Raw genomic sequence first — 15,609 nt, 5'->3', positions numbered from 1 at the left:
AATTCTTGTTGAGTATTATAAAAAGTCTTGAGCATATTTTAACTCATATGTTAATTGCTTGAGAGGCTTCTTGATTTATCAAAGGTCATTTGAAAAGAAAATCATTTTCCATTCTCTTACTCAATTAATTGCAAAATATTTTTTTGAGAGATTTTATCATACTCTAACGAGCTTCATTTGAAAATCATTTGAGAGTGCATTAAGGATTTTATTTGTATAAATCAGCTTATCCGAAAATCATTTTACTTGTACACAAAATTCCATATCATTTATTTTTACGGTTCGGGTTGTGAACCGGGAAGAGGTAGTTACGCCTCGTGTAAGCAGCAGATTGTAAAGAGGTAGTTACGTCTTGTGTAAGCAGCAGATTGTAAAGGGAAGTTTTGCCCGGGTAAGGAGTGGATTGTAACGGGAAGCTGCGTCATAGTTTTAAAGAGCGAATAGTGGAATCCTTGGGTGGTTTGCCCAAGGCGAGGATGTAGGTGGGAGTTGCCAAACCTCGTTAAAAACTTTGTGTTTGTGCTCTCTCTTCCCTACACTATTTAATTTATGCATTTTACTTTATGCACATATATGCTTATGTTCAATTTGTACTGAATGTTATAATAATTTTAAATATTTGCATACATTATTATTTGTGGGATTGATGCTTGTTTAAAAAGGTCCTAGGTTGTGTTGTACTGATTGTGGAATTAAAATAAGGATAAATTGATCTAAGAAGAATTTTTAAATACCTAATTCACCCCTCCCCTTGGGAATACACCATAACTCTCAATAATAAAACACATAATAAATATAACATTGCAAAAATCCCAAACTTGCTCTATTATATAATAACATTAACTTATGCCACACAATTTGCGTGTTAATTATAATTTAATAAATTACTTGAGAAAATGTATAATAATATACTCAAGTATATTTAAATAAAAATACAGGTATAATCAACTCCACATATTTTAATCTAACTCAAATATATTTAAATAAAGACAAACATGATCAAACTCACGTACTTTAATTTTACTCAGGAATATATTTAAAAAAAAAACAAATATAATCATATTCACGTACCCAAATTTAATCAGGTATATTTTAAAATAAAATCTGACATAATCTAGCACACTTACATTGATCCGTTCTGCTAACGTAATAAAATAATGAATTCCCCAAAATTAGTTTGAAAATAGTGGGAGAGTAAGAATTTAAGTATATCAAAAATTCTTCGTCTGCCACTAAATCTTTTTCCCCACTTTTTCTTTCAATTTTCTCCTTGAAATTTCTTATGAAAATTAGCTGAGGATCTATTCCTATTTATAGGCAATTAAAGAATGGCATTTTGAAAATTTCTGTATGCTGCTTGCATCGGATATGAGGAGATGTATGCATGAAATGGATAAGGTAAGATAAATTTTTGTTGGGGGGAGTGTCTTGCATTAGTGGGCACGAGCTTGCATGGGGTGGATAACAATACAAAAAGAATTAAGGTCGAGAGAAGATAAGGAGAGAGGGGAAAAGATAAAGACGTGCGTGCGTGCATGTGTGAAGTGGGAAAAGACATAGGCAAATTGAATTGTCTTCAAATTTGAGATTGAAATCTCAATTCATACATATCTGCTACATCCATTCATCATTACACACACACACACACACAGATATATATATATATATATATATATATATATATATATATATATATATATATATATATTATGTTTGGTTTGCATGGTATTAGAAGAAAGGATTTTGCAATGCGAGGAGATTGAATTTGCTCACTTCCAACATCTGCCTTAACTATTATTATTATTATTATTATTATTATTATTATTATTATTATTATTATTATTATTATATATCCTATCACCTAATATCTACATACATATATGTATTACTATTTATTTTATTATCTTATTTAATTAATCACCTAATTAATTAATTATTTATTTATTTATTTTTTCGAATTGTCACATCGTCCCCTCCTTATAACAATTTCGTTCTCGAAATTTGCTAATTTTAAACTTAATGGAAATCTTTTATTTAAATGAGTACCTGGCTTAGTGTCGAGCCTCGTTGAACAGATGTAGGTACTTCTGACGTATTTCTTGTTCTAATTCCCACGAAACTTCTTCAATTGCATGATTGCGCCAGAGTACCTTTACTAATGGAATCTTCTTGGTACGTAACTTCTGATCCCTTCTGTCAAGAATCTGGACTGACACTTCTTCATATGATAGTGTATGTTGACTTCCAACGACTTATAGCTTATCACATAAGAAGGGTCTGGAATGTACTTTTTCAGCATTGACACGTGGAATACATCATGCATTTTAGATAATGCTGGTGGTAAAGCTATTCTGTAAACGACTGGACCAATCCTTTTCAGTATCTCGAATGACCTAATATACTTAGGACTTAGCTTACTCTTATATCCAAACCTCATAATTCCCTTCATTAGAGCAATCCTTAGAAATATATTATCTCCTACATCAAATTCTAGCTCTCGTCAATGGGTATCAACATAACTCTTTTGTCGACTTTGAGTTATTTTTATTCTATCATGTACAAGTTTAGTCTTCTCAGAGGTTTGCTATATAATCTCTGGCCCCAAAATTCACCGTTCAACAACTTCATCCCAATATAATGGAGATCAGCACCCCTGACCTTATAATGCTTCATACGGTGCCATCTTGATGCTGGCTTGACAGCTTTTGTTGTAGGTGAACTCAACCAATGGCATATTTTGAATCAAGCGATCAAGAAATAGTGAACATTTGCTTCATGACAAAAGACGATGAGGTAAACTCCTATACTAGCCCATCTAAAGAAACTAGTGAAGAGTCATGTAGTGATTTGTGTGATAGTATGCCCTCATTTAGAGAATGCAAGCTGAGTTATTTTCTTTACATAATAGGTTCATGAGAGTATCTAAAAGAAATCTAGCCTTGAAAGAACAAAATGAAATACTTAAAAATCAACTAGAAACTTTGAAATCAGCTGAGGAAAAAAAAAAACACTCTCAGCAAGAGTAGATTAGTACAAGTAAATATCATAATATACTTCAATCAAAATCAATATAGAAAGATGAAGCTTAAGAATTTATCACTAGGGTTCTTTCTTAGATTGAGAAACTTAGTAGAAACACAAAAATAAATAAATAAATAAATAACATATGCTTTAATCAGTAAATTCTCAATAGAAACTTCGGTAAAAGTTTTAGTAAGATAGTTTTTGAAGAGTAGAAAATATTATGCTTGAATGCTGATTGTATGTATTGGTGTTTTTAATTCTTTGATTTAACATGCAATTATAGATGAAAAAAGTTTAATTTTCGTATTCCCCAAGTTACTTGGAGTGTTTCCCAAGTTTTCATAAAGTTTGGGGACCAAGCAATCTATTTTGGAAACATTCCCTCGTTGTTTTAAATTTGAATTCTCGAAAGTCAATTGCCTGATCTTGAAGGGTCAGTCGCCTATGCCTTTAAATCAGTGTATTTTTGAGACACAGTACAGGGTCAGTCCTTTGATCCTGAGAGGTCAGTCGCCTAACTTAGTTCTGTCTATTTTCTCATAAAATGTCAGTTGCCTGTCCTGCTATCAACTTCAACCACCCTTCAGTATTTTGGGTATAACTTTCACTATAAAACTCCAAATAAGACAATATTGGTATCAAAAGAAAGCTAAGAAAAAATTCTACAATTTCATTTTGAACATTTTTGAAGATAAGAAGCCATTGATAGAGAAAATTGCACATCAATGCAGGAGAATCCTGTTTTGGTTCTTTTCATTCCAAAAATAATTTGAACCCTTTTGAAATAAATTTTGACCTTATAAAAATATTTTCCAAGTATTTTAAAAGGTATTTAGATCCAAGTAATTAACTTAAGAGATTTATGCATCCATATTGAAATTTTTTGAAGTACTTACATGATACTTCTTAAAAGACTATAACTTTCTAAGCGTTAAGTCTTCACGTATTTGCTTTGCTCTCAGTATCTTCACGTATTTGCTTTGACTTCCTTCATGCTTGACTTGACTTTAAGTTTCAATAGTCTTTAGCTTCATAAGATCTTGTATCTTTGAGTTCGAGCTTTCAAAAGACTTTGTCAAACACTTGTTCTTGAACACTTGAGTCCTGAATCATCATTTAACCAAATATGTTAAGTTCCGTTGCTCTGTTATCATCAAAACAAGATTCTAAACCTTGTGAGGCCAATAAGTTTAATCTTCTTGGAGGTTTAATGTATAATCTCTGGCCCCAAAATTCACCGTTCACCAACCTTATCCCAATACAATGGAGATCAGCATCTCTGACCATATAATGTTTCATACGGTGCCATCTCGATGCTGGCTTGATAGTTATTGTTGTAGGCGAACTCAATCAATGGCAAATACTGAATCCAACTTCCTTTGAAATCCAGCACACATGGTCGCAACATATCCTGCAATATTTGAATTGTCCTCTCTGATTATCCATCAGTCTAAGGATGAAACACTATGCTAAAGGTAAGTTGAGATTCCAAGGATTTCTACAAACTTTTCTAGAACTAGGATGTGAACCGTGGGTCCGGATCCGATATGATGGACACTGGTACGCCATGTAGTCTAACTATCTCCTAAATATACAACTCCACAAGTTTATTTTTAGAGTAGTTAACTTTGATTGGAATAAAATGGGCAATTTTTGTTAAACAGTCAACAACTACCCAAATGGTGTTTTGCCTATGAAGTGCTGGTAGTAACCCAGTTACAAAATCTATAGAAATGTGTTCCGACTTCCACTCAGGAATGTGAAGTGGTTGCAATAGCCCTGCTGGTCTTTGATGTTTAGCCTTCACTTGTTGACATGTAAGGCATTGCTCCATGAATTGGGCATTTTCTCTCTTTATGTTGATCCACCAGAAAGATTTTCACAAATCTTGATACATCTTGGTGCTTCCTGGATGCACTGTATAAAGAGAGTGATGAGCTTCTTCTAGAATTGTTCTTTTAATCTCTGCATCATTGGGTATACATAATCTGATTTGGAACCTCAAAACCAGATCATCTGAGACGTTAAAGTTTGCCCTCAATCCACTCTGTACCTTACCCATAATCTTCACCAACTTTGTATCTTTCATCTATGCAGCCTTAATCTTTTCTAGTAAAGTCGGTTGGATTACCATATTAGCAATGAGAGCCTGATGATTTCCCTATACTATTTTCACACGAAATCTTTCCAAATCCATCATGTTTTGATGTTGGGTCACCATTGCTGAGACTGATGCATTCAATGACTTTCGACTTAACACATATGCTACCACGTTGGATTTTCTTGGATGATAGTTGATGGTACAATCATAGTCCTTAATCAGTTCTAACCATCTCCTGAGTCTCATGTTCAGTTCTTTTTGTGTGAAGGAGTACTTGAGACTTTTATGGTTTGTAAAAATCTTGTACCTTTCCCCATACAAATAGTGTCTCCAGATCTTCAATGCAAATATCACAGCTGCTAGTCCCAAATTGTGCGTAGGATAATTCTTCTCGTACTCCTTGAGTTGTCGAGAAGCATATGCAATGAACTTCCCTTGTTGCATTAATATGCACCTCGAGCTCTTTCCAAGATGCATAACTATAAATCACAAAACCACCTTCTCTTGAAGGAATTGTTAGTACCAGGGCAGTGATGAGTCGTTACTTTAATTCTTGGAAGTTTTGCTCACATTCATCAGTCCACTTATACTTTACATTCTTTCTTGTCAATCTCGTCAGAGGACCTGATAATTTAGAAAACCCTTCCACGAATTGGCAATAATACCCTGCCAAACCTAAGAAACTCCTGATCTTATGAATATTCTTTGGTCTCGCCCAATCTACTACTGCCTCTATTTTACTTGGATCCATAGAAATACCATCCTTAGATATCACATGTCCTAGGAATGCAACTCTTTCCATTCAGAACTCATATTTCTTAAGTTTGGCATAGAACTTCTTTTTTTCTTAGCACTTGGAGTACCAATCTCAAATGGTTCTCATGCTCCTTGGGACTTTTCAAATAAATCAAAATATCATCAATAAATATATTCACAAATCGATCTAGATATTCATGAAAGACTATGTTCATAAGGTCCATAAATGCAACAAGAGCATTAGTCAGTTCGAATGACATGACTAAGAATTCATAGTGATCATATCTAGTTCAGAGTGCAGTCTTTGGAAATCCTCTAACTTGATTTTAACCTGATAGTACCCTGATTAGAGATCAATCTTAGAGAAGGCTTGTATTCCTTGGAGTTGGTCAAATAAGTCATGTATACGAGGTAGTAGGTACTTGTTCTTAATCGTCACCTTATTTATTCCGTGGTAATCAATACACATTCTCATCGACCCGCCTTTCTTTTTAATAAATAGAGCTAGTGCTCCCCATGGTGACACACTAGGTCTAATGAACCCTTTGTCCAACAATTTTCTGTAACTGCTCCTTTAGCTCTTTCAATTCTGTCGGAGCCATTCTGTATGGAGCCTTGGAGATTGGTGCTGTTCCTGAAAGTAGGTCGATAGTGAACTCAATTTCATGATTGGAAGGCAACCCAGGTAAGTCGTATGAAAATACATCTGAGGAAGCCCTCACTAGTGGGATATCCTCAAGCTTTAATTCTTCCTTTGATGATTCCTTCACAAATGATAGGTACCCCTGACATCCATCCAAGAGTAGCCTTTTTGCCTGAATAGCTAACAATATTTGTGGTGAGGAGCACACACATGACCCAACAAATTTGTACTCCTACTCTCCAGGAGGTCTGAATACTACATCTTTCTTGTGACAATCTATACTAGCATAGCTAGAAGCTAGTTAGTCCATCCCTAGAATTACATCAAACCGATGCATATTAAATACTACTACATTAGTAGGTAGCATTCTTCCCTGAATACCAATTAGATAACCTTTAAGTATCTTTTTACATATTATCGAGGTTCCCGTTGGTGTAACCACAGATAATTCAACATTTAATGGTTAAGTTCCCACCCCACACATTTTAACATAGTCCATAGATATAAAAGAATGCATTGCCCCATAATCAAATAATACCACTACTTTTTTTGAAAATATAGAAATATTACATGTCACCACATTAGTGGCATTTTCTACATCTCCTATAGTAAAAGAATTGACATGCGCTTGGGCGGTGTTCTTTTGATAGTTGCTTTAGGGTGCCTGATTGTTTCCTCGGTATTAATTAGGAGTGGGTGCATTATTCAGTGGCATATGACAATTTCATACAATGTCGCCAGAATTATCGGACCGATAATAGACAATTACTCCAACTCGACATTCACCCCATTGCCTTATATTGCATTTATAACAAGGGAGCGGAGTGGATTACTTTGATAAGCTCGATTCCCTATTACTTGCCTCTAGCCCACATTATTATTGTTTTTCTTCCAAGGACCTTGACTTGTATTAGAGTGAAAACTTGGAGGCACGAGCCTCTTTCTCTGGTTAATTATCTTTGCACTTCTTTGTAGACTTTTTTCTACTACAGTTGCTTTATCTACTAACTCAAAGAAGTATTTGACTTGAAACACCACCACTTGTTATTAAATCCTCTGACTCAAGCCTTTTTCAAATCTTTAAGCCTTTTTTAATTCATTCGGAGCTAAGTACAGGGCAAATCGAGATAGCTCAATAAACTTGGCCCCATATTGCTGAATAGTTAAGTTCCCTTAGATTAAATTTGTAAACTCCTCCACCTTGACATCTCTAGTGAAAGTGGGAAAATATCGATCAAAGAAGATCTCTTTAAAGCATTTCTATGTAAGGGTTGCTGGTTCTGGCCTTTGCTCTTGAAGAAGCTTCATGGAAATCTACCAGCATTTGACCTCATTAGTCATTTTGAAAATGGAGTATAGAACTTTCTGCTTGTTTGTACAACAAAGAACGTTCCATAATTCCTCTAGATCCAATTTTCTGCAATGATTGGATCAGCTCCTCTTTCAAAAGTTGGGGCGTTTATGTGGGTGAACTGCTTAATGGTACAACCCTGCTCAGTGGGTGGGAAATTTTGTCCCTTAGAGCTCCATATAATTTATACCATAATCTGTTGGGCTAACTCATGTAGCACCAAAGTAGAATTAATGCTTTCTTCATTGAAAGCCCTCATATTATTATTAGTTTCTTTAACATTCATATTATTATCTTTGGGGTCCATTCTGAAGAAAAGACAAAAATTATTTTAGAATCATAAATTATGACGTATCTAAATAATAGGCTAAAAAAATATCCTGACTTACCCATTCCTACCGTTATAATAATTCATACCTATACTCTGGTAAAAATTATTCCTATAGTCTACAAAACCTATCTCCTAGAGCACTGATACAATAACTGCGACGCCCCGAACCTAGGGGGTCCAGGGTGCGACTTTCCATAAATAACTTAATGTAAACAGTGGGAATAATTTCAAATACCTTAAATATTATAAACCTAAGTACTAAACATCCATACTTACATGGGTATCTCCAAACAACAATATTTACATCATGTGAAAAATAAAAACATTTTAAATAGTATTACACAAAAATTTATTTTAATCTATATTCTTTAATCCCGCCCAGATGCTCGCTATGCCTGATTTCCAGTATATCCTAAAATATGAAGTAATTATTGGGGGGAGATGACACTTAGTAAATATAGTCTAGATTATTACCAGTGTGTGGCTAAAATGAGATTTACCATGTAAAAATTACTCACTTATTAATTTAACTATTAAAAATTGCATTAAATAATTGTAAATCACTTTTATTTAAATAGACATATGCATATAACTATATATACTTTCCTTTATACCTTTCTTTCACAACAACGGGCTCCGTTCACAACCACGTGTACACTTTCCTTTATTGAAAATCATTATGTAGGCCATTTAAATATGACCATGTACAACTATATATATGCATAATTTTCCTTCAAACCATTTGTTCAGGCCTCATAATGGTCATGATCACATAAATATATAAATATGTACAAAAAACTCATTTTTTGGTCTATGCATGTCATGTTTACCCCCATGACCGGGTTGTGCGGTTTGAAGACTGGACTTAACTTGATTGACCGACTAAACTAAATCAAACTATAACATGTCTGTAAGTGCAATTTTCCATTACATCTAGCTCCAGAAGTAGGTGTGCACTTAGGACAAATCCACTATCTACCGCCAACACTTCCTTAATAGTGTGGCTGCACTCATACTCATCTGTAGCTACAATATCGAGCATCCACCACATTTGAACCATCAAGGTTCTTAAAATATATAATTACAATTTATGCAATAAAAATAGTATCATAATAATCTCATCATTTTCCTAATATAGAATTTGTAATAAAATTTCATCATTATTCATAATAAAACACGTAATAAATATAACACCGCAAAAATCTCAAACTTGTTCAATTAAGCAATAAAATAAACTCATGCCACACGATTTGTGTGTTAATTATAATTTAATAAATTACCCGAGAAAATGTATAATAATATACTTGGGTATATTTAAATAAAAATGCGGGTATGATCACCTCCACATGTTTTAATCTAATTCAAATATATTTAAATAAAAAGGGACATAATCAACCCTATGTACTTTAATTTTACTAAGGTATATATTTAAATAAAACAAATATAACCATATTCATGTACCCAAATTTAATCAGGTATATTTTAAAATAAAATCTGACATAATCTAGAACACTTACATTGATCTGTTCCACTAACGCAATAAAATAATGAATTCACCAAAATGAGTATGGAAATAGTGGGAGAGTAAGAATTTAAGTATACCAAAAATTCTTCATCTACCACTAAATATTTTTCTCTACTTTTTCCTTCAATCTTCTTCTTGAAATTTCTTATGAAAATTAACTGAGGATCTGTTCCTATTTATAGGCAATTGAAGAATGGCATTTTGGAAATTTTCGTATGTTGCTTTGCATCGGAGATGAGGAGATGCATGCATGAAATGGGTAGGGTAAGATAAATTTTCGTTTGGAGGGGGGGTGTCTTGCACTAATGGGCACGGGCTTGCATGGGGCGGATCACAATACAAACAAAAGAAATAAGGTGGAGAGAGAGAGAGAGAGAGAGAGAGAGAGAGAGAGAGAGAGAGAGAGAGAGAGAGAGAGAGAGGAAGAAATAAAGACGTGCGTGCGTACATGTGTGAAGTGGGAAAAGACAAAGGCAAATTGAATTGCTCATTAGATTTGAGATTGAAATCTCAATTCATACATATTTGTTAGAATTGGTGTATTCCAAAGAGGGGGGGTGAATTGGGTATTTAAATTTTTGTCCTAACTAGGTTTATCCAAATCAACAGTATTATGTAACCTAGGGTCTGTCTATGCAATTATAAACCCAATCAACACACGTGCAACATACAATGAATCAAGCATACAACATACATGTGCTGAAAATAAAATTGCAAAAATATAAAGTACATGCACGATATGTTATCGAGGTTCGACCAACTGTGCCTACATCCCTGCCTTTAGCTCGTAAGTCCTAGGATTCTACTAATGCTCACTTAATGGGTGGAGCGACACCGATTACAACCAGGTCAATTAACAGGGCAGGCCTGAACCTATAACCACAACTTACCAGGATGGTGCACCTAGTTTTCTTAACCCGGTCTAAGCCAATCCAGGATTATTCAATAGGGCTAGTCTCTATCTTCAGGCCCACGCTTGGAATACAACAAATATTCAATACAAATTTTTGCGTACACGAAAATATGTTTCTACACAAGCAAATATATACTACAATACGCACAAGTAATAATCAACGCACACCAATTATGTAAGAACTATAAGCTCAATAGTGTATATGTGCAAACAACACTCAATATAATGTATACTCTCAAATATGCACAAGAGTGTTAAAATAAGCTATTCTTTGAAACAAGATATACTAAATCTCAATGTCATATTAGGGTTTCAAATATGCTAGCAATAATATTCAAACAAACTCAAAAATATTTTCTTAATGTAGCAAACACAAGAGTTGTTTGAAATCAAGCTTGTAAAAAATATTGTGCACACAAAAATATTGCTTAAGAAATCTTGCAATATCAATCCAAAAATCCTAAAGCCAATGAGTTTTCCCACACAAGATTTATTTATTCAAATCAGTGGGAAAAAATCTAGCCTAACTCTTAAGATAAAAACTAATCAACACAAATTTCAAATGAGAGTTAAGGGCTATTTAAAATGGAGCACAAATAATTTAAACTCTCTCTCTAGGCTTGAATAATCAAAGAATATGAAGCAGGAGAGTATTTGGGAGTAGTATGAGCAAAATAGGATTGGAAAAATTTAGAGAGTTTTTGCTTAATGATTTTTGCTAATCCACCCTTAATTAGGACAAATGAATGTGCATATATAGACAAGGGGGAAAACTTAGCCGTTGGGGACACGCTGGTAATTTTCAAAAATATTTTAGTTATGCTTAAGAAAATTAACCATGTTTAACTACGATAAAATTTGGACCAACCCGAGAGATTCGGTCGACCGTACTTAAGGTTTGGTAGACCACTTTGGGTGGTTCAGTTAACCAGCTCATTTTTTAACTGAATATATGGTCGACTAGACTTAGGGCGATTCCAAAGTATCCGCAATTCGGTTGACCAAAATTTGTTCAATTGACCGTATTCCCAACTTCGGTCAACCAGCATGAAAATGAACTAGTTTGGTTGGTCGACCATAGCGTTGGGGTTTCCCATGTGGGGATTTGGTTGACCAAGTTGGTGAAGTTAAAAATGGTTCGGTCAACCGTATCATGGTCAACACGTTGACCTCCCCAGCGGTTCAATTGACCAGCATATTTGAACTGGGCTGGCTCAGTTGACCCAATTTGATTCTCTTATGTGGTTTTAGTCTTGATTATTATGCATCAAAGTGAAGGGACATAGGGTCTTTTCTAAGGCTTTTTGAGCTTCTAAATTAAGTTAAAAAACCTGGCGTTGATCGATCGAAGGGTAATTCCTAAGGTCTTTCTAAGGTCTTGTACTTATAGTCCTATATGCATGATATGCAGATCATTATAGACCTATTTGAAATGAAATTATTACAGATCCAATAATATTACAACAAATAATAAATGTGTCAGAGTCTTCATTTTCTTCAAGTCCATATGCATCATATGATACTGCTAATTTGTCCTACACACAAACTAGATCACACATAAGATTCTTTTGTTTCGCTAGCATCAAAACCAGAGATCGGACTCAAAAAATCAACAATATCCGCCACATCCATTCATCATTACACACACGCACACACACACACACACACACACACACACACACACACACATATATATATATATATATATATATATCACCTAATATCTACATACATATATGTATTATACTATTGATTTTATTATCTTATTTAATTAATCACCTAATTAATTAATTATTAATAATTTTTTTTTTTCGAATTGTCACACTATAACAAAAAGTCATAGAAATTGTAAAAATTCGTATAATGGGGTGGAAAGGATGGACGTAGACAAACTCAAATCAGAAGAGTGAAAAAGTAGATAGATGGGCGTAGAGTAAGGACGAAGGATGAAGTGTGTGTGTGTGTGTGTGTGTGTGGGAGAGAGAGAGAGAGAGAGAGAGAGAGAGAGAGAGAGAGAGAGAGAGAGAGAGAGAGAGAGAGAGAGAGAGAGAGAGAGAGAGAGAGAAATAGGCATTTAGCATTATGCTAATTATATTGATAAGTGAATTGAATTGAAGACGTCTTACGAGATAGAAAATACACATATTTATACTCTCTTTCTCAAGTCAAACTTATAGTTACAAATAATTCTCAAATTATGTTCCTAGTAAAGCAAATTTTATTTAGCCAACTTCTTGATAAACATTCTTAGATAAACAAAATCTCCCTAAAAGTTGGACTTTATTCCAATTGACATTTTGCTTCTTTCCTATTTCCAAGCTAGCTTTATCTGGAATGCATCTAAAGTTAGTTTTTTGGCCAATTTGGATCATAAGCAAGGTATCCTACTATTTGTTTGGGCAATGCACGCCTTACTCATCTGAGTATTTTATTGTACAACCCCTAGCTTTTCCAATTTATGGTTGTACTCACCTCGTTTGAGTTTGCATTCAGCTATCCAAGGTAAGTACCCTTGGTTTATTAATTGAGGTTATGCTTGCCTAATTCAGATTCATCTAACTAGGAAAGTGGCTAGTCCGGGAGGTGATACTTGCCTAGGCATGCTTGGTTTATCCTCCTTTTCCTTGCCTTACTTGGGTCGTCATTTACTCCTAATTGGTTTATTTGAGGTGTATCTTGTTGGTAAGGTGATATTCGCCTATGTAATTTTGGCTCATAGTTTTTTTCCTTCACCCATTTTGGGATGTCACTTGGCTGATCATACATCTCACAAAAGTGCAAAAGGATTGTACAAACATATACTAAAGGATTGTTGCATTAATTTTTTTTTTGCTTCTCTTGATATTAATGTTGCAATGTTGACTCTGGCTCGGGTGGCTCGTTTCAGTTGCGAACATATTTGGTGATTGTTTAAAATCAAACAAGAATAGATAACCAAACAATTGGTTCCCTACCTTGCCTATTTATTTTAGAAAATGAACTTGTCTCTTTATTTTAATTTTAAAAAGGAAAAATAAAGGAATTTTTTTTCTAAAAGAGATTAAGTTCAAAAGTACCATTGTAAATAAGGTAATTCTTTCAATTCCTTTTTGTTTGAATTCAAAGAACTAGCACCTTATAGCCCCTATTCTATGAATAGTTATCATACTTATCTTGTGTGTGTATTTATCTCCCTTTTTTAGAGATTTCTTTTTTAAAAATAGTTATAAAAACATGAAAAAGTTTGCGGCATTAGCTGGTTAGTTGCCTTTTCAGTCCTTTTGATTTTTTGTTTTTCAAAAATCTTCCACTCTATAACCCCTTTGGAAAAGATTTTCGTAAGGTCTATACAAAGGATTTAATCTCTTGAAAACCCTAATACTTTATTTCTCTCCAAGATAAACACACATTCCCACAAACATAGAAAATAAAAAAAATAGGAAAAAGTAATTTTTTTTTTTTAAAAAAAATTTGATTGGTATGACTGGATCTACAAAGTATACTGCATATATCCTTTGAAAAGGAATCAAGCAATATATAGTTCCCAAAAAATATTTTCAATTTTTAATTTTTAAATTATATTTGAATTATTTTGAGAAAACTCTTGAGCTTGATTGCTATGGTTTCTTTGGGAGGAAAACCATAAAACCCAACTCGAAAACTCAAATTTTACACTAAAGAGACTTTTACTCTATGCAACAACCACATCATGGATAGTTAATTAAAATGTACATTTTTTTAAAAAAGGATGCTTTGGTTTCTTTGAGAGGAAAACCATAAAACCTAACTTGAAAAATTTTGTTTTCATAAAACTTTTAAATCTATCCAACAGTCATACCATAAATAGTTATTTTTTTAAAAAACAACTTGGGTTTTTTTTAGGAAAGAAAACCATGAAACTTCAATAATGATGATTTTTTTTATTTTTAAAGACAAAAGTCATAAAATTGGTGTCATTCATTACCAAATGACTCGACCAATCCCATACATATTTTTTAAACATTGCAGCATTCTAGAAAATAAAAATAGAACATGAAAATAATGAAGATTCATCATTCTTGCTAGGTTAGGCGACTGCTTGGTCGATTGTCTACAGGGAGGCAGTAGATCGCCTACATGTTGTTCTACCATATTTAAACTTTTGTACGATTTTCTTTGAATCAAAGCGCAGTCCTACTCTAAATTGATCATAGATGACATGTTATCATTCAAAATCAATCTTGCTAACTCATATTCTAAAATGGATAATGAGACAAAAATAACATGCAAATTAACATCAAATGAGACATGTCTGAATAATCTAAAATTGTTTTTCAATGTAGTTTAGAGGGTAAAAACTCTCACTCGAATAAATTATGGAAAGATGGAAAAAAAAATGGAAATATGTAAAAAGATTAGAAGAAGGATGAAAATGAAGGTAATATTATGAATGAGAGATCTTCTCCAAGCATTCATAGAAACCTTCTAAATCTCTATCATTATGCTCTTTTTCTCTTGTATTGGCTTGCCCCAAAATGGTTCATACATGGTCTCTGTTCATTGACCATGCAAAATTGGAGGGAAATAAGTTTGAATTTTGAATTTTTAAAATTCAAATTCAAATTAAAATAACTACCAACTGCCAACTATCAACATCCTTATTCATAGCTTGAGATGTAGCATCAATCGAGACATATAATACAACCAAAACAACTACCAATCATAAGAAAAGAATTCAAAATTCAAATTTTTTTTCTGGATTGGTCGACCGCTCTAAGGGATTAGTCGACTGTATGCAAATGGCACCAACCATTTTCGCATACATGAGAGACGAAGGGGAAGAAAAAGGGCCTATTAATCACTGATTTGTGGATGGTCAACCAACTAGTTGAAAATTTTATTTTCCTTTTATTTTTCTTGATTTTTGATTTTTTTTTCAGCCAGGTTATTATTTGTTTGGAAAAAAAAGATTATCGATAGTTGCCCCTCTTTTGCTAAAATATTTGA

Source organism: Malania oleifera, chromosome 11 (genome assembly GCF_029873635.1).
Source record: "Malania oleifera isolate guangnan ecotype guangnan chromosome 11, ASM2987363v1, whole genome shotgun sequence".
NCBI lineage: Eukaryota > Viridiplantae > Streptophyta > Magnoliopsida > Santalales > Ximeniaceae > Malania > Malania oleifera.
This window is presented reverse-complemented; position numbering follows the sequence as displayed.